Here is a 27,653-nt window from a genome sequence, read left to right as displayed (position 1 = left end):
CTATCTCCATTATTACGCGAGTTATTAAACTTTCTTATTGGTAAATTTTGTCCCGGACACAGTGTATTATCCTGTATGTTTCGGAACATTCCATATTTTTTAATTTAAAAAATGGGTAAAGCTAAATGTACTGATGATGTATAAGTGGAACAGAGAAAAATTCTCTCCGGCACCGGCATTTGAACCCCGGTTTTCAGCTCTACGTGCTGACGCTCTATCCACTAAGCCACACCCGCATCTCGCAGCTATAGAACCACTCACTATCTCTCGTGTAGTTCAGATTTGTGCGAGGCGGGCCTCGCACCTCGTACGTCACATGCGTCGGTTCAGAAAAACCAAGGCTTTAGACCACGGCGCGGGACATTGATTACTTACATTCTTATTTATTTTTATTTTGTCGCCTTATCTTTCTTTCCATCTTCTTTTGTTCTCCCCTCCTCACTTTCTTAGATTCCACCCACTTGGCTTCTTTTCTTTACTTCCCTTTTTACTTATTTTCTGTTTTGTTATCTTATATACTGTACTTCTGCTCTTGGCTCTTCTTTTATCTGCATTTTAACTTCTCCTTCTTTACTTACATCATCTCTTCCACCTCCTTCGCCTTGAAAAGTGTTCTTCTTCTCGTATTCCTCAAATACCTCCTTTGGATCCTGCTCCCCTTCTCATCTCTATTTTTCTCTACATTTTCTTCCCCTCATTCTTCTTCTTCTTCTTCTTCTTCTTCTTCTTCGTTTGTTCTCCTATGCTTTCATCTTCATCGTCTTATCATATTTTCATTAACTTCGATTTCATTTATTTCTTTTCATTTATTTACATATTTATTTATTTATTTATTACACTCCAATTTTACAGAGAACCCTTTTTTACCTGAGATAGGTATGTTAGGGTTATAAATACATAATAATAATAATAATAATAATAATAATAATAATAATAATAATAATAATAATAATAATAATAATAATATGATATTGATTAATGAAGTCTCCTATTGAATTAATCTTACGTTTCAATTATGGAATTAATACAATTTTACAAATCTATAAATTCAGCAAATCTCTACAAAGTTTTATAATTTATACACATGAATGAATGAAATGCAATGAGGTGAAATTAAATACTAAAATACAATCTTATATTTCAGTTCACAAGTTTCATGAAATGTATAGGCCTACTATATTACAACCCAAGCAAATAACTTATCCTAATATTCACTAGAATATAGCTTAAATTTCTGTGGGTTGAAATCTCTGAAGACGTTACACAGTTTTCCGTTAAACATTGTTGTTACAAGCAGTTTACAAATTTTATACAACACATTTATCGTGAATCTATTTTAAATTATTATCCTAATTTATTTCTATCAACTGTTAATTTAAATATTTTTAGCAAAATATATAAAAACTATAGAAAGAAAATAATAATAATTCAGTGGATATATACAAAATTTAACATGTGTTCAGATTACAACTTTTGTGAACGTAATTTACATATCTCATAAAATCTTGATAACAGCATTTATTTCGGAACACTTGTACTTGGTGTCGCACCTGTCTAATCGACAAACTAGTTCAAGACGTTGCAGTTCAAATTTGTGACACTCAAATAAGAAATGTTGGACTGTTTGCAGGGGGTCATCACATGCACAAATATTTCCACTTTCTGTTTCTATCTCGAACCTTTCCAAATAGCTACCAAACTTGCCATGTCCAGATAAGAACTGAGTGAGAACGAAGTTTGGTTGCATTAACTTACAATTTACTCTATCGTAAATCGTAGGGAAGAGTAATTCCCTAGTTAAAGCCCCCTTTGTGCTGCGAACCCAGTAATCATTCCATTGATTAATTACCCGTTCTTTTAAACGCTTCTTCACATAAGACATGGGGCATTTTGTGTACATATATTCCAGATCCGAAGCGGCAGGCTGTTTCGCCAACACATCAGCAAGCTTTTTTCCAGTTGTTCCAGCGTGTCCACGAACCCAACATACACAGACATGCGTTGTATTCCTGATGTTATTTCTTATTTCAATTGTGAGGGGATCCAAGATATATTTATTGTCTACTGCATGGATTGCTGCCTGAGAGTCGCTGTAGATGCGAGCACTGTGATCATGTTCTGCGCACCATTTCACAGCTATTTACATATTTATTTGTTCATATTTGTATTTACTTCTTGAACATTCAGCTCATCTTTCTCTAACAGCCATTTTTACGTTCTAAACTTATCTTTCTTTTTATCTTTTCTTCTTTATGCATGACATGTAAATAGGCTTATGTGTGTCATTATGATATTGATTAAGACTGGTTTAGTGGAAGAGAAGGCCAGCAAAAATGAAACATTTTATAAACATTCTACTTTTCTTAGTACCCTTTAATTTCTCTGCTTATTTTGAACAACCAGATAAGAGATTCCTAGGAAATAATGAAATTTGATATTACTTATAATTATAATGATAGTTAAGTTTAATAGGTTAACATTAAATAAATTAGAAATAAATAATTCATAAAGTCCCTTGTCAAAATATCACGTAGCCTTTACCTAAGGCAGGCCTGCACAAGGTTTGCGCTCTCCGGGTCGACTCACAGCTCATGAGCGGAATGCAGATATTAGCTGCGCTCTGTACTGGGTGTTCATTTCAAAGTGTGTCATGACGTCACTGTTGTTGGGTCACCGATTTGAAGCGAGTTTCAGTTTATATGTTAGAGAAGTTGCCTATTATTTAAGGCGTTCTTCAATCTGAACTTGAGAACGTGTACGGTATAACTTGAACGTCGTAGCAACAGATGGCGGTCTGTACGGTCTGTGTGCTACCATAACCTCTTTCGAACTGTGTTTTGCGCCGGCAAGTCGTACGCAGGGTATTTGTTATCATCGGTTGCGTACGGTAACATTCCACAACACAAATCAAATGCTCCGTGTCCATGTTGACCGTCGAAGTTAATGTCAACAAATACGTAAGTAATCGTCTTAACCTTCTCCCCATATCCCGACAGTACGTATTTCCAAACAGTTCACATTCCTGCCACTACCGGCGTTACCGTACGTATCGGCACGTACTCTTCAGAATGAACGCCGTACTTGCTAGCCAACTTCTCTGCCTCTTAGATTATACACCTGAGCTGCGGAAGTGTAGGAAGATTGAATTCTCTAGGCTCATCAGCTAGCCACATGACGGCATACAGCGAGCCAAGACACATTTTGAACTGAACACCCAGTATAAGGGTGGACTGGAAGAAGGGGTGGATCTCGTACAAAATAAACACAAAAGGAAGTACTATTACGAGTGCTTATGAAACGAATTTCCGTTCAGTGTTTGCAAAACTATCTTGAACTATTATTAATTAATAAAGAAATATTTATTTTACAGAAGTAATTGAAATTCTATAGCTACTTAAATGTACAATATCATTTTGTTATATTTTTATTTATCAGTACATCAAAACGAGGTTTTATGCTGTTGACAGCTGAAAGGAACAGTAGCCTACTGATCGTAATGAAACATTATTTACAGATGTTCGATGTCTGCCTTTATGAAAGTTGATTAAAACAGTTGCTCACAAATATAAATGTTGAGCCGAACATAGCAATCATTTTCACAGCCAGCCTGTGTAGTCGTGGATATTATTGCTAATGTTTAGTCTTGTAAAACTCAACCAGGCTAGTAGTATTATTCAAACGATATTTAGCCCTTAGGTCACATTGGAAATCAATAAGTTCGAGCTGTAAATCGTTAAATGTTAAATGTTATGTTCCGTCTTTTAGATTCCTCCATACTGTACTGTAGCAGTAGGTAAGCAACGTGAAACAGTTACTGAGAATACGCACTGCACTCCACTAGATAGCTGAGTGGTCGTTTCCCTCTCCTCTACCTATAGCAAGTCTATGTCATTCTGACGTATCTTCCTCTCCGTTTCGGCGAGCGGTAAACACGGCTCTCCCGCTCCGAAGGAGCGCGCGCGCTCGTTGAGCGCTGTTTGTGCAGGTATGACCTAAGGTAATATAGCATGGACACCCGTTACAGATATAGCTACATACACACTGTTACTCCCCTTTCCAGTAATCGAGTTCATAGCCATAGCGCAAAGCAGTAAAGACGACTAGAGCGTGAAGCTGATGACCCAGCCGAGTTGTGAACGTAAGGATTACGATGCTTGTGGGAACCTCTGAACCGAAGTAAAGAGATCGCCTCGATTGATACAACAGCGCGAAGAATCTGCTGAACTGAGAAAGAATTAGGCCGTGGCAGGAACATTACAGCGTTTTTTGTGGTTTGCTGATTTATTACAGTATGTTACTGACTGCAGTTTATGACTATCAACGTGAAAAGAATTTGTGACATACCATCGCTCGTCTTCGGTGCTATAGTGGCTGGAATGTCTGACACTAGTTCTTAACGTCACAGTTTCGAACTCGGTAGACGGTTATGACTTTCTAAGGGATAATATCAATTTTTAATACGACTTTCTTCGGAAGAAAGTAATCCCAGTGATAGCGCCAAACAACCGCAGAGGAGGTGATGTTACAAGACAAATATTTTTCGCCTTTACCAAGTTTTTTTTTGCTTCATGGGCTAGTCTCTGAGAGCTACGATATCGATCGATACTGAAGACGATTCTGCAGGACAACGTCTAGTGAGTCTAGTGGTACAGCAGAGACTCCTGGCTAACAAAGCAGAAATAATAGGAAAAAAAGTAGGTAGGTGCATAGCTTTACCACAGTCTATTATATACAGTCACGAAGCTTGAGTTTTGAGGATGGTAGAAAGAATAGACTGTGACGGTACTATTTTGCATTGCCTGTAATGAGGCGATATTAGCGATCCTAGTGGTGAACAACTATCTAATGTTTGCATATTTACTACGTATTGAGCTTCCCGACTGTATAAACTAGACTGTGGCTTTACTATTAGAGATGAACAACGATCGAAAAAACGTGACTAACAGCGCCCTCAAAGCCAAAAACTCGCACGACAATGTTGTATTATGTTGCATCCTTGGCATAAAGACTGGTTGTGAGTCTTCAGAGACTCGATATTGATCATCTCCCGAAGTCCCGAAGTCAGCAGTTTATACCTGACAACTTTTATATACTTTGGCAACTGTTATATATGTATAAACAATCAAGTAGCCTATTTGAAACATCTCTACCTTTCAGAGTATAATAATCCGTTCCCCAGTCTTTATTTAATTACTAGGTCCTTATTAAAAGGCTAGGAATTTTCTTTTCATATGCTTAAGATGAAGTGTGCAATCTCAAGTAAAAAGATATTAATGTCATGTTTTATGTTTCTTAGAAATGCATATTTATTTGAGAATTGTTTTTTTTTTAATTTATATAACCATAGGTAATATCATATAATGGAACCAGAACATTTTGATAACTAACATACTGTTCTGTTTTGTCTTTTAGTCTCATTTAAACATTTATTTCGGAATATGTATGCTAAGACTTTCCTGTGTTAAATTTCAACGTACCTAGTTTTACATGTTTCGACCTATTTATGGGTCATCTTCAGAACTGGTCGTTGTTGGTCTTGGCGCCACTTGTTCTGTTTCCTGTGAGGGTGTGTTCCTGTGGTATAGTGTAGAGTCAAAGAGTGTGTGTGTTTTGAAGTTGAGTTGTGTGTTGAGAATTTCGTTGGGGGTGTGTTCTTGTGTGTCACACTAGAACAATATGAAATATACAGACACACAAAAACACACCCCAACAAAATTCTCAACACACAACTCAACTTCAAAACACACACACTCTTTGACTCTACACTATACCACAGGAACACATCCTTACAGAACAAGTGGCGCCAAGACCAACCACGACCATTTCTGAAGATGACCTATAAATAGGTCGAAACATGTAAACAAGGTACGTTGAAATTTAACACAGGAAAGTCTTACTATACATATTCCGAAGTGATACTGTGTTAAAAGTTGTGTAATCAAGATGTATAAACATTTATGTTATTTTATGCTCGACCATGCCGAAATGTACTACTTATACACCTGGTAGCAGTCCTTTAATGCATGTCATTAAAGTACACCTACTCATCTACTCATTAAAGTACAGATATTCAGCCAATGATAACTTAGCTTACATGTGTTTAGCCAATGAGAAGTCAGCTTTGTACCGTTATAAAACCGCAAGTATCGATTATTCTCGGATATGCAATCGAAAGAGAATTAGCGAAAAGTCACGGAGGCAGAAGGTTATGTTCTGTTACTATAATAATTAGCGTTAATTGTAAATAATATTCAAATAAATTCAATTTGTCATTTCGTTTTTCAATGTCGAATTCAATAATCAAAGTTATACCACGTTTAACGGGATTACACAAGGTCAATGACATTATTGTTCCTCGGAAAAAATCAATACTTTCGCGTCTGCGCACATCTCACAATTCACGACCTAGAACAAGGTCACTTCCGATCTTGTCAGATACAAATAAAATGTATACATCTGAATACCGGTAATTTCAAGTTAGAAATATGGTCGAGCATAAAAAGTCGTATGAAACTCGCCTATAATGGTAATTAAGAAGCTCGTATGAAAATTATGAAACTCGCTTGCGCTCGTTTCATAAACATCCATACTCGCTTTCTTAATTATTATCATTATAGGCTCGTTGCATAATGTACTATATTTCAATAATGTGTGTTATTCAAAGTTACGAAATCTTTCCACGTCGACCAAATGCTATTTCGAGAATGACGAGCGAGACTCGAAGCGCACGAGAATGACGAGACGAGACTCTAAAGACAAATGCAACGAACAGAGCGAGCGAGAGCGGCAGTTAGTTTTGTTCATCTCTATTTACTATACTCTGCCGCATAACTTTACGTAGAACTGAGTGTGGATGGTGCCCGAAATGAAACGAGGTTGTGTATGTAATCACCATATATTGGGTGACAAATCACGGCACTCTACATATTCAATGCAATCATAGGCCGCACTGCAAGAATAGGACGATTATATGAGAAGTAGACGATTGTTTATCGCATGTCGTCCAAATTATTTCAGTCATGAGCCGTCTAGTATCGTAGGCACCCTTAAGTTGTCTAGGCGAGGGAAATATAAGGAGAACAAGGGGAATAATGTGGACAATACATGGAGAATACAAGGAGAAAGAGGGAATAAAAGGACAAATGGAATATAAGTAGAACAATGGGAATAACAAGGAAAATACGAGGAGAATAAGGGGAATAGCAATTATTAGAATACAAGGGGAACACAAGGAGAACAAGGGTGCAATGAAAACAAGGTAAATATAATTAGAATAAGGAGAATACAAGGAGAACAAATATAAGTTAAATAGAACAAAGGGATTACTAGAAGAATACACGGGAAATACAAGAAGAATTAGGGGAAGGCTAGGAGAACAAGGAGAATACACGGGGAATACAAGAAGAATTAGGGGAAGGCTAGGAGAACAAGGAGAATACACGGGAAATACAAGAAGAATTAGGGGAAGGCTAGGAGAACAAGGAGAATACACGGGAAATACAAGAAGAATTAGGGGAAGGCTAGGAGAACAAGGAGAATACACGGGGAATACAAGAAGAATTAGGGGAAGGCTAGGAGAACAAGGAGAATACACGGGAAATACAAGAAGAATTAGGGGAAGGCTAGGAGAACAAGGAGAATACACGGGAAATACAAGAAGAATTAGGGGAAGGCTAGGAGAACAAGGAGAATACACGGGAAATACAAGAAGAATTAGGGGAAGGCTAGGAGAACAAGGAGAATACACGGGGAATACAAGAAGAATTAGGGGAAGGCTAGAAGAACAAGGAGAATACACGGGAAATACAAGAATAATTAGGGGAAGACTAGGAGAACAAGGAGAATACACGGGAAATACAAGAAGAATTAGGGGAAGGCTAGGAGAACAAGGAGAATACACGGGGAATACAAGAAGAATTAGGGGAAGGCTAGGAGAACAAGGAGAATACACGGGAAATACAAGAAGAATTAGGGGAAGGCTAGGAGAACAAGGAGAATACACGGGGAATAGAAGAAGAATTAGGGGAAGGCTAGGAGAACAAGGAGAATACACGGGGAATACAAGAAGAATTAGGGGAAGGCTAGGAGAACAAGGAGAATACACGGGAAATACAAGAAGAATTAGGGGAAGGCTAGGAGAACAAGGAGAATACACGGGGAATACAAGAAGAATTAGGGGAAGGCTAGGAGAACAAGGAGAATACACGGGGAATACAAGAAGAATTAGGGGAAGGCTAGGAGAACAAGGAGAATACACGGGAAATACAAGAAGAATTAGGGGAAGGCTAGGAGAACAAGGAGAATACACGGGGAATACAAGAAGAATTAGGGGAAGGCTAGGAGAACAAGGAGAATACACGGGAAATACAAGAAGAATTAGGGGAAGGCTAGGAGAACAAGGAGAATACACGGGGAATACAAGAAGAATTAGGGGAAGGCTAGGAGAACAAGGAGAATACACGGGTAATACAAGAAGAATTAGGGGAAGGCTAGGAGAACAAGGAGAATACACGGGGAATAGAAGAAGAATTAGGGGAAGGCTAGGAGAACAAGGAGAATACACGGGGAATACAAGAAGAATTAGGGGAAGGCTAGGAGAACAAGGAGAATACACGGGGAATACAAGAAGAATTAGGGGAAGGCTAGGAGAACAAGGAGAATACACGGGGAATACAAGAAGAATTAGGGGAAGGCTAGAAGAACAAGGAGAATACACGGGGAATACAAGAAGAATTAGGGGAAGGCTAGGAGAATAAGGAGAATACACGGGAAATACAAGAAGAATTAGGGGAAGTCTAGGAGAACAAGGAGAATACACGGGGAATAGAAGAAGAATTAGGGGAAGGATAGGAGAACAAGGAGAATACACGGGGAATACAAGAAGAATTAGGGGAAGGCTAGGAGAACAAGGAGAATACACGGGGAATACAAGAAGAATTAGGGGAAGGCTAGGAGAACAAGGAGAATACACGGGGAATACAAGAAGAATTAGGGGAAGGCTAGGAGAACAAGGATAATATATGGGAAATACAAGGCTAACAAGGGGAATACAAGAGGAAGGAGGAGAATATAAAGAGGACAAGGCGAATACAAAGTGAACAAGGGGATACAAGAGAACAAAGGTAATAAAAGTAAAAGATTTAGAAGACCAGAAGAATAAGGAAATTACAAAGAGGAAAAAGCAAATAAAAGAAGAACAAGGGAACGAGAAAATAAGGGAAATACGGGGAGAGCAATGGGAACCACCGGCGTGCGCGTAGCTCAGACGGTAGCGCGTTTGCCTGCCGATCCGGGGTTGCGCTTGAGCTGGTTACCTAGGGCCGTATTCATAGACATTTTTAGCGCGGGCTTTCGGTGGATTATCAGCGTTTTTCGTATTCATAAACCAGTGTTAGCGATAGGATATGATTTGATTTCTGTACTAGTAACCAGTGGACAGCCGGGGCTAGCTTAGTGCTCTCTTAGCGCGTGCTGCGAAATGTCTATGAATACGACCCCTAGTGTTTTTTGGGGGGTTTTTCTAATCATAAGGCCAATTAAAATCCTGCATACTTCTACTTCGAATTATCTGTTATCGCGCTTTCAATTTCTTACAACTCTTCGAAACCGGCATCAAGCACTTCTTTCTATCCCTCATCACAGACCGTCTTCATACTCATCCTCCTACACTGTAGAAATACCTCGCATCTGGAATTCGTTACCTAATGACGTCAAGGACTGCCGGACTTTATCACAATTCAAAATTAATTTGGAAAATTTTGTCTTACTTAATGCTTTTTAGGTATTGCTAGTAGTGTTGATCTGTGTGGTTTTTTTTTTTACTCTAGATTAAAATTGCAAGTTTCTTGTTTATGTTAGTTAATTAGTTAGGATACAATTAATTATGATACTTAATCACTCATTTAAAGTTTGTGTGACTGCAACCTGTGTATATATTTTTGTGGCTTTACTTTGTTTATAGTGTATTGTTTTCCTTTTTATTTCTATTATTGCATTTGTATTTCTGGTGGTGTGGAAGAGAAGGCCTGATGGCCTTAACTACACCAGAATAAATAAATAAATAAAATAAAATAAAATGTAAGGTAATCTATGGCTAATCCTTGGCCTCATCTCGCCGAGTACCATATCGCTATTACCAATTCCATCGACGCTCAATAACCCAGTAGTTGATACAGCGTCATTAAATAACCAAATAAAAAACAATGGGATTACAAGGAGTACGAGGGAAATAAGATGAGAAAGGAGAACAACGAGAATACAATTGAAAATAAGGAAGGAAAACACGGGGAATATAAGGGGATCAGGGGTAACACAAGGACGGGAAGACAAACAGAGGAAGGGGAATACATAGAGATCGAGGGGAAGACAAGGAGAACAAGGAGAATATAAGAAGAACGAATGAAATACAAAATGAACAGAAGCAATACAAAAACAAAAGGACAACACAGTGAACTATAGAAATAAAACGAGAACCAAGAAAATACGAGAACAAGGGGTGAGTGGGATGCATTTTCATGTGACTGTTAATTCCTAATTACCCCCTCCTCCATACTTTGTGAGGAAATAGACGTAGTTCTACGTTAAAACGGAAAATTATAAATCTTGAAGAACTATAGCAAGTAAAAGGCTTCAAAGATGGCTACCATTACAAATCATGACTATTATTGTCATAATCGTCATCACTTCACGGCTTACGTTACAACCTTATACCTTTTCGGCCTCAGTACAGACTAGACTTCACTACAATCTACCTCCCTTTGGATACACCACGGGGATGAGTATGCATGAGGCGGCACACAAGGAAATGTCGTGCTTTCAACTAGGGACTGACAAAAATAATCGGTTATTTTCATGCGGTATTACCGGTTTTTTTGGCTTGCCGGTATAACCTGATAACCGGTTATCTTCCGTAATAACCGAACGACCTGTTATTCTTAAAAATATAGAGCGAATAAAATGTTTCTTTTTTATGTTGTAGGCCTACTCTATGTAATCAACCCTGTATACAAATTGTCTCGTATGCCATTCATAGATTGGTTATGTTGTTACTACTTTACTCACTTCCTCTGTCCATAGATGCAAAATGAAGTTCGACTTTGACATTGAATGTCAATAATAAATGCCTATCTTAGTCGCTGACTTTCTCTGATTGGCTTATAATGTATATCTGGGGGTAATGAAGCATTTCAAACAGCGAAAAACTTCGAGTTCAGTATTTATTCGTTACAGGAGAAAATCCACAAACGATTAGGGAAAACACGGAAATTCTACTTGAAGCAAGTAAAGCAATAGGTTTGAAGTAAATTCCGGAAAGGCTAAGTGTATGATTATTCTCGTGACCAGAATATTGTACAAAATGGAAATATAAAAATTGGAGATTTATCCTTCGAAGAGGTTGAAAAATTCAAATATCTTGGAGCAACAGTAACAAATATAAATGCCACTCGGGAGGAAATTAAACGCAGAATAAACATGGGAAATGCCTGTTATTATTCGGTTGAGAAGCTTTTGTCTTCTAGTCTGCTGTCAAAATATCTGAAAGTTAGAATTTATAAAACAGTTATATTACTGGTTGCTCTGTATGGTTGTGAAATTTGGACTCTCACTTTGAGAGAAGAACAGATATTAAGGGTGCTTGAGAATAAGGTTCTTAGGAACATATTTGGGGCTACGAGCGATGAAGTTACAGGAGAATGGAGAAAGTTACACAACGCAGAATTGCACGCATTGTATTCTTCACTGACATAATTAGGAACATTAAATCCAGACGTTTGAGGTGGGCAGGGCATGTAGCACTTATGGGCGGATCCAATAATGTATAGTAGAGTGTTAGTTGGAAGGCGGAAGGGAATAAGATCTAGATGGGAGGCCGAGACGTAGATGGGAAGATAATATTAAAATGGATTTGAGGGAGGTGGGATATGATGATAGGGACTGGATTAATCTTGCTCAGGATAGGGACCTATGGCGGGCTTATGTGAGGGCGGCAATGAACCTCTGGGTTCCTTAAATGCCATAAGTAAGTAAGTAAGTAAGTAGGTAAGTAAGTAAGGAGAATATAGTGTCCGTCGAAATGTACCATAATTGTAAAATCATGAAAATTGTGTTATTGCTTATTTATCTTACCTATAACGCTAAATTGAGTAAAGTAATGAACTAAATGCAATTTCATATCCTCTTATGACGTTCTTCCACAGTTTATTACAAATTTTTCTTTGATTTCTATTGCAAAGAACCTCTCATTTTGTTTTCCTGACTAATTCGCCAACTTTAAAATATATATATATATATATATATATATATATATATATATATATAAATTAACCGGAAAGTAAGCGGTTTTTCTTGATCGGTTAACTTCCTTCAGGTTAAATTAATTTTTAAATAACCAATTACTTTCTAATAACCTCACTTTCAACACGGAGATGATAACGAAAGGGGATTGTTGAGAATTTGAGTGGAAAATTGAGGGGAACAACGGACAACTCTGGGAAGAACTGTTGTAAACTTGCCTTCGTCCATCACAAATGTCATGTTGGCCAGAGACGGGAATTGAACCCGGACTCGCATGTATGATAGTTTTACTCGTTAGCCATGAGCCATGAGGGTGACTCAGTGACCATTACAAACGTGTTGTGCGGTCTTTATATTATCTATGGGGCTGAAATTCACGGTCATTCACTTTCTTGTCCGTTCCCACACACGAGATAATTATGCGAGTCCTTTACCTAGTCGATAAGATCAAGCCGTTCGCTTCTACACTGTCGTATTTTATCTAACGTACACAACCTGTTTAAGTATTTATGTATATCTTCCCTTCTTTTCCGGTCTAGAAGTGTATAACGTACTATGAATCGCAACAACATTTGTGTCAACTGAAGTCTTGTTTCCTGTTTTTTGTTACGATCTAGTTATCGTATCCATATAACCATTTTTTCTCAAATGTTGTAAATTTGCGTCACAATTGGAGATGGTAATAAAAACTCTCGTCACCGCTGACCAAATTCTAATTCATTTCTAAATTTTTTCACGCGCTCTTCTCTTATTGATTTTTATGTTATTTAATTTTTAATTTTTTATTTATTCGTTTTGTCTATGCGGATGACGTGAATATGTTAGGAGAAAATCCACAAACGATTAGGGAAAACATGGAAATTCTGCTTGAAGCAAGTAAAGCGATAGGTTTGAAAGTAAATCCCGAAAAGACAAAGTATATGATTATGTCTCGTGACCAGAATATTGTACGAAATAGAAATATAAAAATTTGAGATTTATCCTTCGAAGAGGTGGAAAAATTCAAATATCTTTAAGCAACGATAACAAATATAAATGACACTCGGGAGGAAAATAAACACAGAATAAATATAAGAAATGCGTGCTATTTATTATGCTGAGAAGATTTTGTCATCTAGTCTGCTGTCAAAAAATCTGAAAGTTAGAATTTATAAAACATTTATAGGCCTATTACCGGTTGTTCTGTATGGTTGTGAATCTTGGACTCTCACTTTGAGAGAGGAACAGAGATTAAAGGTGTTTGAGAATAAGTTTCTTAGGAAAATATTTGAGGCTAAGAGGTGTGAAGTTACAGGAGAATGGAGAAAGTTACACAACGCAGAACTGCACGCATTGTATTTTTCACCTGACATAATTAGGAACATTAAATCCAGACGTTTGAGAAGGGCAGGGCATGTAGCATGTATGGGCGAATACAGAAATGCATATAGAGTGTTAGTTGGGAGCCCAGAGGAAAAAAAATACCTTTGAGGAGGCCGAGACGCAGATGGGAAGATAATATTAAAATAGATTTAAGGGAGGTGGAATATGATGGTGGAGACTGCATTAATCTTTCTCAGGAGAGGGACCGATGGCGGGCTTACGTGAGGGCGACAATGAACCTCCTGGTTACTTAAAAGCCGTAAGTAAGTAAGTATTTATTCGTTTGGTAGAATAAATGAAAACAAGAAAGCCAACTGAAGCAGTTTGATAAATATCTTGGTGAGGATGTAGTTCTATTCAATATAGCCTATTAAATAGAAAGGATAAGGAATGGAAGTTTCTTCGCTCACTCAGTCGAAGGCATGAATCTATATTTCAAATAACCTATCGCATATCAGGGTAATTCTGAAAGTATTTTTTTAGTTGGTTATTTAACGTCTCTGCATCAACTACTATGCTATTTAGCGCCGATGGATTTGGTGATAGTGATATTGTATTTGCCGAGATAAGGCTCAGGATTCGGAATAGATTACCTTACATTCGCTTTGCGGTTTTATATATATTATATGAGGGCGCAGTTGTATGTGTTTTTTGTTTTTATTGTGATATACTAGTTATTGAATTTATTTCTCTCTTATATTTGCGTATAGTTGCTTGTTTGTCTATTATGTTTGTGCATGAATTTATTTACTATAGGCTACTGCTGATTATTTCGGAACTCTATCCGTCTTCTTGCACTATGTATTTTGTAACATTCAGTTCATCGTTGTAATCGATTTGATAAATTAGTATATGGCAAAAGATCTCTAGGCCGTCCAAAGAAGAGATGGACTGAAAATTCTAGTTTGAGACCGTAACAGGCCACTTGGCCTAATACTTGTTAGGAAGATGATGATGATGATGATGATGATGATGATGATGATGATGATTTTAGGGTTATGGAGTTTTTTAATGTCAACTTATTTTATATACCGGTAGCATATTTTATGTTCAAACTTGAATTTGAGTTTTGTTTGATAATTTTAAAGATTCAATTCTAACACGCCTTGGGGAGAAGTAGAATTTCCACTTATTAGACGATGATGATGGTGATGGTGATGATGATGATGATGATAATAATAATAATAATAATAATAATAATAATAATAATAATAATTTTGAAAACACTTCTACTATATCAATCCGAAGCATTGTGGGTGCATATAAAAGGAACCACTTGGCAGCTTCTAGTTTCAGATAGACAGTGATTTGATTGCATTCCAGTTGACGCAGGACATTAACAATTTTTACAGTTTATTGTTAGGATGTGATCATAACAAATCACCAGTTTGAACCCTCTCTTCGTTTTTTTAAGACTATATCTGAAACATATAGGCCTACACGAACACTTAATTTACTGAATTGTTCCAATAATTACAAGGAAAAGCTGAAACTTATTAAAAAAAAAACTAATTAATTGTATTAACTGAGCGAAGAACAGAGGTTAAAGATATTTGAGGATAAGGTTCTTAGGAAAATATTTGGGGCTAAGAGGAATGAGGGTACAGGAGAATGGAGAAAGTTACACAACACAGAACTGCACGCATTGTTTTCTTCACCTGACATAATTGTGAACATTAAATCCAGACGTTTGAGATGGGCAGGGCATGTAGTACGTGTGAGCGAATACAGAAATGAATATAGAATGTTAGTTGGGAGGCCAGAGGAAAAAATACCTTTGAGGAGGACGAGACGTAGATGGAAAGATAATATTAAAATGGATTTAAGGGAGGTGGAATATGATGGTAGAGACTGGATTAATCTTTCTCAAAATAGGGATTGATGGCGGGCTTACGTGAGGGCGACAATGAATCTCCGGGTTCTCTAAAAAGCCATTTGTAAGTAATTACGCTGATTGTTTATACTGTAAATTTTTGGTATTTCTTAGACGAATAAATATTTGCTCTTTTATTTCGCCTCGCCGTATGTCTGAGAGAACTGTAAACCAGCCAACATCTCTATAATATACAGCAACTCTCATTCTTTACGAACCGTATCTTTCAGATCACGATTCACATACAATGAAAATTGATACACAGTCTAGCGAGTATTGGCAGTTTACAGAAACAAAGCGAATTATAATTTTTTCTACAACATTCTGTTGTCGGCAGGTGTCGTATAGCACACTTGAATTCCGTTTCTTCGGCCTTGATGTGAGCTGCTTGCCGGTTTGTTTGGAACTACTGCGGTCGCATCGCCACGAATGAATGATGACAGGTGATCATCGTCAGACACGGTCATTTTCAGAGAGTCAGCTGGCAACTGGTTTACTTTGTGCAGTACCGAAATACCTTCCACTGCACACAAGTATTTACTCCAATCTTTCTGTTAAAATACGGAACAAGGAAAACAAACTAAGTAACTCAGGTTGTGGTGTTTTCTGCTTTAAATCCAATGGTCCTGGTTTCAATCCCTGTCAGATAATTTAGATGTAAATTTCTCTTTCGTATGGACTAGCTGCGACTCATGTTCTTGTTTTGTCCTGGGTTGTACGGTACGCACAAAAAAAACAGTACTAAAGTACAGTACTGTGCATGCTTACCTAGCAATTAAGAATTAAAGTACTTCTCATATTGTAATGGGTTCAATGTTTCTTCACTGTAACAAAAGCTTTCACTTCAGATGAAGAAAATACAGAAATTAATCATAATACTCGTATATTAGCGTATATTAGGAGAAAATCCACAAACGATTAAGGGAAACAAGAGAATTTTACTGGAAGCAAGTAAGGAGATAGGTTTGGAAGTAAATCCAGAAAAAAACAAAGTACTATATGATTATGTCTCGTGACCAGAATATAGTACGAAATCGAAATATAAAAACTGGAAATTTAGTTTTTGAAAATATGTAAAAATTCAATTACCTTGAAGCAACAGTAACAAATATAAATGACACTCGAGAGGAAATTAAACGCAGAAAAAATAAGAGGAAATGTCTGTTACTATCCAGTCTGCTCTAAAAAAAAAAGCTGAAGTTAGAATTTACACGAAAACGGTTATATTACCAGTTGTTGTGTATGGTCACGAGACAATTATCACTTTGATAGAGGAACAAAAGTTTAGAGTGTTCGAAAATAAGGTGTAACTTCTAGGAACATATTTTGGGGCTAAGAGGGATGAAGGTACAGGAGACTGGAGAAAGTTACACAACGCACAACTGCACGCATTGTATTCTTCATCTGACACAATTAGGAACATTACATCCAGCCGTTTGAGATGGACAGGGCATGTAGCACGTATGGCCGAATTCAGAAATTTATACAGAGTGTTAGCTGGGAGACCGGAGGGAAAAACATCTTTGGGGAGACGTAGATTTAATATTAAAAAGGGATTTGAGGGAGGTGGGATATGATGATAGAGACTGTATTAATCTTGCTCAGAATAGGGATGATGGCGGACTTATATGAGAACGGCATTGAACCTCCGGGTTCCTTGAAGGCCATAAGTAAGTATAGCTCGATTCAGCGTTAATGGCCCCTGTCCTCGGTTGTTTGGCTAGTGAGCGAGTTGTGTGTTGCGTCATAAGAAAGAAATTTAATCACAAATGTGCATAGGAGGGGAAGAGGAAGGAGGAAGAATGAAAATAATATCTAGCTCGAAGCTGGGGGACACTCATGTCAAGAAAATATAAGTCATCATGACATTGTTTGGTCAACAGGCGTAGTGGTTTGTAAAGGGACGTGTGGAAGAATACTGTGTTTTAAGACGGAGTGTACCGCGACATGATAAGAAGGAAGTGTCAGACGTTATGAATGCGCGTCCTGACCTGTGTGACCCAGTCCGCCAGTAGTGATGAGTGGGGCAAGGATTTTGATGAAATTTTCTAGTAAGCCAGAAACATAGCTGCTTTAGTATTTATATGTTATGTGATAAACTGAGTGTTTTAAAACATATTTGTTAGGGCATTTTTTTTTTGCATTTTTTACCTGTTTCAACTCATAAGAGCATATTTTGTTTTATTCGGTCATTGTTTAGGCGTTTTCATTTAATTTTGGCCATAAATCCCCATTATTAACGTAAGATAATGTTTATTTCGTTATTTTCTTCACATATTTTGTCCATTATTACCCATTATTTTGTATAATATTTTGATCGTTTTTCTACACAAATATTGCCATTTTAACGTAGTACACCCCATGTAATGGATCAGTCCTACCACCCCTTCAATATAGACTCCTCTACACCTGCTAATTCCGGATAAGAGTGGCCTTGTGGTAGACTACATGAAAACTAAAAGTAAAGATCCATGGCGCTACAGCCCATGAAGGGCCAAAACCGACCAGCTGAAATATGAAGTAGTACAAAACCTCTTTTTACTAAGCCAATTATGTAAGATCAATTTTTAGGGCATTTTAAGGGCATTTTTAAGGGCATTTTTAAGGGCATTTTTGAAAGATTTTTAGGTCATAAATGCATTGTTTTTAGGACATTCTTTTATGATTTATAGGTCATCAAAATCCTAGCCCTAGTGATGAGTAACTCGCTCTTAGTCTATTTACTTACTTTTTGCAGGGGCCAAAATCCCTGAAACAAGCTGTAAGTTAATAAACATTACTATTAAACTGCCTATACACTTTGAAATTAGGGATTTTTTATTGGAATCTAGGGAAAAATAAAGAGGTATTTTAGGGATTTTTAGTCTAAACACGTTGGCAACATTTGCGCAAACGCCCGTTGGCATTTCACATTGTAAGCAGACACTGCGTTACTTCACGGATGGACGTCCAGCCAGAGCTGCGTGGACAGCCCTGCGAGATCTTCCGCGTGCCATTCATAATCTGAAGTCTCTAGAAACAATGGAGCTCCGGTAATTACACACAAATCCGCGTCAAGCGAAAATCAAACACGAGACGGTGGAAAGTAGAAATTAAACTGCAATTAAAAATACATCGCACTGCACGGAGCCCGGCGCCGCTCTACTTCGCCGCTCTCACCGCCGTCTTCAAGAACTCGAGATCAAGAAACAAAAGAATGGAGAACAGCGCAGAGGCCTGTGGATCGTAACTTAAGTTGTGGAGGAAAATAACGCTATATGCTCGCGTAGAATTCTCGTCTTTACAGTTACATCACAATCATTTACTTATCTTAATGTCGTCTATCATCTGATATCTTCTTCCGATATCTTCTCAGCCAGTGACCCAATCAATTCCTTTTCCTCTTTCTGATCAGTTTCAGGATCTTTCTTTCCAACACAACTTAATTTCTTGTTCTGCAGTGGTGTAGCATGAAATTTTGAGCAGGGGAAGCTAACTCAAGTTGTCTTTCATGCAATATGAGAAAACTTATTACAAAAATACAGTCTTAAAATAAATAGTAGTCAATTTCAAGTCAGCAGTCGAAGATTGGTTGGAACATCGTAAGTAACACCAATAAGGCATGACCTCAAATGATACGTAGTAAAATATGATTTCATGGTTTACACATATCTCTTAACAAATAGACACGTATACGTATAACATTAGCTCACTCCCTGTCATACTTAGAGAAATCACAATATTAGTATCATTACGTAAGTATGCGTCTGTCTTTTTGTTGTGTTCTTCATTGACAGCAAGAGAGTCGGTCATTTGTTTTTTATATCACACTTTTGTTCGTAAGGCAGTCTTGATAATACAATTGTCCTAAAAAAAAATTCAAGTAAATTAGTGTCAGGAACTGTTATTTCGCTCATTATTTATTATATCAGCCACAATGCACACTAATACTTCAACTGAACACAACTGACGAAAAGGGATAACTCGGAAACTACTTATTTTAAATGTTAAAGCTAGCTTCTTTGCGAGCCTTGCGACTAGGATAGCTTAGGAAGGGATGGAAAATCTGCGGGGTGGATTACACAGAAGAAACCAGTCTGCTTGGAAGCTGGTGTGTGCAGGCTTCTTGTTTACTGCTGCATCACAAATAATCCTGCGCTGCCGCATCACAATACTTAACGTGTAAATATAAATTCTATTAAAATTAATAAATAATTTTCTCCATAAACTGCAGGTTTATTATGAAATTATTATTAACTGGGGAAGCTAAGCTTTTTAGCTTACATTGACGCTACGCCACTGTTGTTCTGTCCGTCCACTTCACACGCTCTATTCTTCTACATATCCACATTTCAAGTAATTCTAGTCCAGCGGTTACCAAAACTCGAACGGCAGTGATTACACGCGAGAGGAGTCTAAGACAGTGGTCGTCAGCAGTCGCTGAAAAGTACAAAGGGTAAGCGGTGCCGTCTAGAGCTGGCCGATATTTCACAAACCGATATTTTGTCACAAGTATTTTTTTTTGTCACAGATAAACCTGTGACTGTTGACGCGAAATATCTGTGACAAAATATCGCTATCGAAATCTGCTCCGTATTCAGTACTCTTTGACCGATATTTTCTCCTCTACGTCATGAGTTTGCGCATGCGCATGATACAATAACAGTAATCGGACGGTACGATTTGAATAATAATAATAATAATAATAATAATAATAATACCATTGGTTACCAGTACTTTATCTTATGTAAAATCCTGTCTGATCAACTGTTTTGTTTTGTAATTATTTTCCAATATTTTTCCGAATACTTAGAGTTAAGTTTCGTTAATTTTTATTCTGTGACTCAATATTATAATGTTAATGCATGACTTAAAATAATTTATCCGTTATATATACAATAAAAAGGATCAATTTTTAAAACGATTAGAATAATCACATAACCTCAATTTCTCCATACCCAACCACATTTAAAAATTATCAAATGATTCACTATCTACAATATAACCTCTTGGTACATGAGGTTAATTTTCGACATGTTACTGTTTAGTTAGGTAGGTATTTATTTGTTAATGGTACATGTACATAATTTATTTGTTGGATTTTCCCATATAAATACTGATGTGTGGTGTGTATAGAGAAATCGTATTCACATTTCATTGCTCTTTAATATTTCCTGTTAATTTTTATCGGTGTGACAAAATATCGGTGTACTTCATGCATATTGTGCTTGCTTATCGATATAAAATATCGGTGTGACAAAATCACCGATAAAAGTCACAGATATTTAATTGTCACAGATACTTGAAAATATCGTTTAAGCTCATCTCTAGTGCCGTCCCGTGTGCCCCGTCGTTCAGCAGGAAGAGATAGAGAGCATACCCGCTAGCAGCTACCCATTGTGCACTGTTTTCCGCGGGTAAGAGACGCTAGCCCCAGGGTGCTCTGTGCTGATGACCGCTGGTCTAAGAAGTAAGGAGACGGGGGAGAGGTACATACATGGCATGAAATCTACAACCAGTGGCGGTTCGTGCATTAACATTGAGTTCTTCATCAACCCCGCGAATAAAAATCGCAAGCTTTGCTGTATCAGTAATGTCACTACTGTTATCAAGAATCAATAAAAATATATACAAATTTTCTTGCTTTTTTTTTAAATATTCCTCATGAACACAATCACAAATTTCCTGAATTCTCTTCTGGATATTTAGTCGAGAAATGCGCAGTTTTTTTTTTTTTTTTTTTCAAAATTAATCAACAACTTCTATTGGACAAATTATTTCAGCCACCTTGATCATTGCCTTTTTATAAAACTCTCCTTCGTTGGAAGGCTTAAGTACAGTGATTGCCAAACACCACGAAATTGTGACGTAATATAAGTGCAACCCGCACAACTATCGCAGGGAGAGCGGTGGAGTGGGTATCTCCTCAGGTAATGCTGAGAATAACAGTGCAGAGACGGACTGTGACCAAAAAACGAAAGCAATACAATATTTTTCTACTTATTAACTATACATACTGTTTTACATGTTAATTTTTATCCTCCTATTAATTATTTTTGTATTATTAATAAAATAAAATAAATTTATTTTCTTATGTAACATAGAAAGAGCGTGTACTTTACATCAGCAGTAATTTGAAATTAGAAAAACGTACCAGGCTGGTCACGAAGTTGTAAATTACACTACATACTTAAAAAAAACGTTGAAGTATTTTACTCCAATTAAGACATAGAAGCCGATTTTTTTATTGTTTATTTATTAATGAAATATTCAAATTACACCCATACGTAGAAAAAAAACGAAGTATTTTACACCGATTAAAACATAGAAGCCAATACTTCTTATTTTTTATTTATTAATGAAATATACAAATTACACTACATACGTCGAAAAAAACGTCGAAGTATTTTACCCCGATTAAGACATAGAAGCCGTTACTTTTTATTGTTCATTTATAATTCAAGTTACAGTTAAGGGCGTGGTAGTCTTCATAACAAGAAAAATAATGACAACGTACGTTGTTCTTTTATACTTCATTTAAAATTTTACAACAAATTAAGTATCTCATATTTTTGCCATCTGCACAAAATAAGTACTTTTGCTTCCATGCTCCTTAAAATTAAGTTTTTAGTTACTATCTGTTTTCGAAAAGACATCGAAACATATTATCCTACACACTTGTAACATTACATGCGTACGTCCGCTGCTGATAAATGTCTTTACTTATATCGAAGTGATGGCTGTAAACAGAGGGTGGGGGTATGATGCCATGGTTACGCTTGAGTGGAGACAGGGGCATGTGTCGCGACACAGCTTTTGGCGATCACTGGCTTAAGAGAACGAGCTATTTCGTTCGGCATATTTATTTATGTCATCTTTCTTTTCATGACGATGATTTAAGGCTGATTTCAGTTCTTGGAGTTTAATAGCTCGTTTCATTACTACGCTAGCACGTAATATTCAATCAGTTTCTCTATATTATTATTATTATTATTATTATTATTATTATTATTATTATTATTAATTACTACTACTGCTACTAATAAAGCAGGGAAAAGTATCTATTGAAGAGCGCTTGCTAATGTATGACTAACGGTTCAGACCGTTCTATTAAACTTGCGTTTGAAAAACGAACACCACGCGCTAAAGTCAATTCTACGTTACCGAAACTGTGGCCAATTACAGAGAATGGCGCAAACTTTCGTCAATTACACAGCGATCACAAAGTTGACGCCACTCACTACTATTATGAGCTGCTACTTTCAAACACGGCAGCAGTATTTATACCAGAGTACGGGTATTGTATGCTTGTTTATACAGCTAGTTGGAATATTAACTTTTGTTACCTATAAATACGTTCTGAATAATGACATTGATATATAGGTTATTTCAAAAGTCAGTTCAAGCATTAAACCGCTATAAATATTATAATATTTGAGATAGGGAAAAAACAAAAACATAAAACAAAAACATAACAATGTTGGGCAAACAACGGGGTTTACAAAACATTGGGAAGATGTCCGCCGTTCTCTTGTTCACCGTATAGCATTCTGTCTGCGACACCATGCACAGCATTTTGCAGATAATGTCTTGGAATATTTGCAATTTCTTGCGAGATGACATCCTTCAGTTGCAGTAGGGTTGTTGGATGTGTCAGGAAAACTCGTTCTTTAAGGTAACCCCACAGCCAAAAGTCAGCCACATTGAAATCTGGAGATCGCGGAGGCCACATTGTTGGAAAGTGCCTGCGGATGACACGATCGCCAAACATCTGCGTAATTAATTGTTTCGCAGGGATAAAGATGTGGGGTGCATGATGATTATGTTTTCCATATCGTGATTCCTCAGTCTAGGGACGATGAAGTTCTGTAACATGCTGTAGTAGCGCTCCCCGTTTACTGTAACAATATCTCTTATTCCATTATTGTCCACACCTGTGGTGTAACAGCCCGTCTGGCTTTGATTCCCGGTCGGAGCAAGTTACCTGGTTGAGGTTTTTCCGGGATTTTCCCTCAACCCAATATGAGCAAATGCTGGATAACTTTAGGTGCTGGATCCCGGACTCATTTCACCGGCATTATCACCTTCACCTCATTGAGACGCTAAATAACCTAAAGTGTTGATAAAGCGTCGTAAATTACCTACTAAAATAATTAATATTGGAGTTAACACGCGCAATTAAGGTTCGTTTTCCGACCAAAGTCATCAGTAGGCACTTTTCAACCATGTGGCCTCCGCGATCTCCAGATTTCAAACCGGTCGACTTTTGGTTGTGGGGTTACCTTAAAGAACGAGTTTTCCTGACACATCCAACAACCCTACTGCAGCTGAAAGATGACATTTCGCAAGAAATTGCCAATATTCCAAGACATTATCTGCAAAATGCTGTGCATGGTGATGCAAACAGAGTGCTGTACGTTGAACAAGAGAACGGCGGACATCTTCCCAATGTTTTATAAACCCCGTTGTTTGCCCAACACTGTGATGTTTTTGTTTTCTCCCTACCTTAAATATTATAATATTTAAAGTGGTTTAATGTTTGACCTCGCTTTTGAAATACTCTATACATTTGGGACCCCATTTTTATGTATTGGAATTGACTGCTAAAAATTACACCAAGTATAGCAGAAGAGACGCGTTGGTCTAGGGAGATGTGGGATTATCTGCATGTAATCTCGATATACAACGAATCTCAGTACAGTTGCCTGATGTCGGTGAATGCGTCTAGCTGATATTTAAGTGTTAAAATTGACACCGTGGACATCAGAGTGCATGTGATGTAAGAAAGAATAATTTTGGCGCCTTATCCAAAACACACTGATAACTAACAAAGGAGAACACGTCAACGGCCGGTGACCGGAGAAAAGCTATAAATATTATAAAGTTAATGATGGGATGGAGAGATGTTGACGTAGTTTGTCGATTTCTAGATGGGAAAACGGAAGAATTCTGAGAAAAACCACAACTGTCACCTTGTCAGCCATAAGTATCGCTATGAATTTTTCAACAGTAATCTCACTAGATTTGATTTATCTAGAGAAAATCAAAACTCGAGTGAGATTTAATTGACTATTACACGATTAGAAGAAAGTATATAAAGATTAGAAGTAACAAAGTACTCCAATACAATAAAATATTAATTGGCTTACGAAAATACAACTGTCTTCAAATGTATTATTGTACCATCTCAACTTTACGCTAGATAGCAGTAGTGTTTTATGATTATGTTTCCTTGTTATCAGTTGTGCCAACTATGGAATCTTCATTGAACTCTGTGGACGGTTACTAGCAACGAGTTAAATGCTAGTATCTAACTCGTTGGTTACTAGTCAAGAAGGCTTTGTTGATTCAGTTTCATTTTTATTAAAACATTTGCATTTCACTTCAATCATCCGGATCCCAGTAATCAACGTCACTTGACAGATGATTTTCAATAAATCTTAGTATTAAACAATCTCTGATACGTGACTATCCATAATAATATATAGCAAAAGCTATAACAAACATAACCTAAATAATATAAACAAGTGTTAGAAAAGTTTTAATTAAGGATAATGAAATAAACAAGAAACGTTTTAATTAACGATGATGAAATAAAAAATAAACATGAATAATTTTAAAAGAAACAATTATTGAAAGTACAATTTTCAAATTTGAATATTTTAGTGGTTCAGTTGATGTTATATTGGACGTGCGCGTAAAAGAAGTGAACTCGTTGATGTATATGGTGTATCCCTCAACTTATTCAGGATTTCCGAATGGTGCTCTTCATATATGACCAGTGATCTTTATTAATTCTTGTTCTTGAATGCCAAAGCGAGTCATATTTGAAAGTGCTGTGCATCGACTGGAGTGGTTTGTAATTTTCTGCTTTTTGACATCCAGACTAGTGCAGTTTGAAATGTTGGCAAACAGAAACAAATGCTAGGGTAGTGATAAAATAAACAAATGCTAGGGACGCGATAAAATTAAACAAATGCTAGGGACGCGATCAAATTGTGCGATAAGCAGCCATAATTGGTTTTAAGACGTAATTTCGTACCGTTTTACTGGTCAAAAGTAGTGTGACGTAGTAAAAGTGTAATAGTCTATTTATAAATTCTGGGCCTCGTCTTGGCTCGAGCCCGGGCCGCCTACACCACAGAGACATGTTTCTGTGAGACGAAACATCGCTCTAGCATTTCCTTATTGTAACTACGAAAGCCTTCGTCAATGGAATCAATTTCGCTAACGGCAATCGAAAGTCTGAAAGGGAAGAAGAGCCGAACATAAAGTGGCACTGGTATTAAAGACGAAACGTCCAAACTGCGTCACTCGTTACTATAATCTTTTCGCTGTAAGAAAAATCCTAATGTAAACAATAGCACGTGACTGAAGTGAGGCTTCATTGGCCGCTGTTTGGCGCCATAGATTCTCACTATGTGTTCCCGCCTACTGTTGTACATTCTGTTTCATGTTAAACAATTCCCGTTATTCAAGTAGGCCTAACCTCACTACTATGGATTCGTTTGCTTAGGAAACATTTACTTTATAATTACTGCAATTAAATTATTTTTTAGTCTTATGTCTTCACAATGGACAGTTGAGGATACAGAAGCCATACTTCAGTACCACGTGCTTACGTGAACAACTACGAGCTCAAGTGACGCCAGCTTGTTACAAGAACAGATTACCTCGGTATTACTGTTGGTATTCATCCGCGTTCATAGTACATAACAAAATATAAAACTAGCTTTTCTTTTACATAGCGTTTTACACATGAATGAAGTTAAATGTTTCATCGTATTTAACAACTAGAATTCAATTTTTTAATTTCAAATAATACAGGGACATCATTTTATTTTTACTTCAATTTTTATTGTACCTGAGTTTTTGAATGTACTTCACTCCCACCCCTTCTACTAAGGAAGTTCCAACTCCACACAGAACCAAGACCGCAGATAGTAAGCAGTACTGAGTTACTGAGTATAGTACGTTCCAGAAATATGTTCGCGTTTTCCAGTGACGAAAGAGCTTTCAATATTGAATCATATTTTCGCACAGGTACTGTCCGTTTGCCTACGTCGCATCCCGATTTCCCCCACCTGCTTCTGCTCGCCCCTCTGTAATAGCTGGGCTGTCTTAGCTATTTTCTGAAAACATTAATTTCTGTTAGGAATTGGACATCTACGTAATATTATACAGCTGTTTAATTTAACTTAAATAAAAGGGCCTCGTTAAGTAATTAACTGTCACGTGATTTCCTCCCTTTCTACAATCCTGCGGCATAACCACTTGGTCGGACAGTAGATAGCATGTCTGAGTAATTTTATATTTTCGGGTCGGGCAGAAGTGAAGATTAAATTTACAGTACGTAAAGTAGGTACAGAATTATTTCAACATGAGTTACTAGTACGAAGGACGAAACTGGCAATTGGAATTAGATGCAATAGTCTATAGTGCGATAATATGCACAAAAGAACTGAAGCCTGTATCGAAATGAACGGCCACCATTTTCAAAATTGTGTTTAAATATTCATATTATGATTATTTTTCAATTTAACTTCTTTCTCTATATTGTACGCTAATGTGCTGTAGACAGTATAATATATACTGCATAATGAATACGTTCGCATGGATAACTCACTTCGTGAGTAAAAACACTTATTCTTAATACAGTACTGTACTTTGATTAAAGAAAAACCTAATGAAAATTATCAAACTCAAAATCGCGATATTTCCTAGTTTACGTAAATGGATAAACTACTTTTCTTCCTTCCTATACCTAGTAGAGTGATTTGTGTTTTACGCCAGTATCATCGAACTCCAGTCTTGGAGGGGGGAGCAAGCGGTGTTTCCGGTTCTCTAAAGGTATAGACAGGTTAATATTAAAAATGTTAGTAAAAATAAAATGATGTCCCTGTACAAGATTGTGTTTTCCAAATACGAACTATATTTTCCTGCGTCATGCGAGTGTTTCGACTGGGAGCCAATCACGGGTATGACAGCAACGTGCTTATGTTTACATTAGAATTTTTTACAGCGAAAACAGTCTATATTCATTTAATCGTCAGAAATTTGAACTTTTTCTTATCCAAGGAACTCTTCCGAAGCTGAAATACCGCCATGCATTTCAAACGTTTAACCGTGCTAACACACAATACGA

Source organism: Periplaneta americana, chromosome 9 (assembly GCF_040183065.1).
Source record: "Periplaneta americana isolate PAMFEO1 chromosome 9, P.americana_PAMFEO1_priV1, whole genome shotgun sequence".
In the NCBI taxonomy this organism is placed as follows: domain Eukaryota; kingdom Metazoa; phylum Arthropoda; class Insecta; order Blattodea; family Blattidae; genus Periplaneta; species Periplaneta americana.
Note: the sequence above shows the minus strand (reverse complement) of the source record.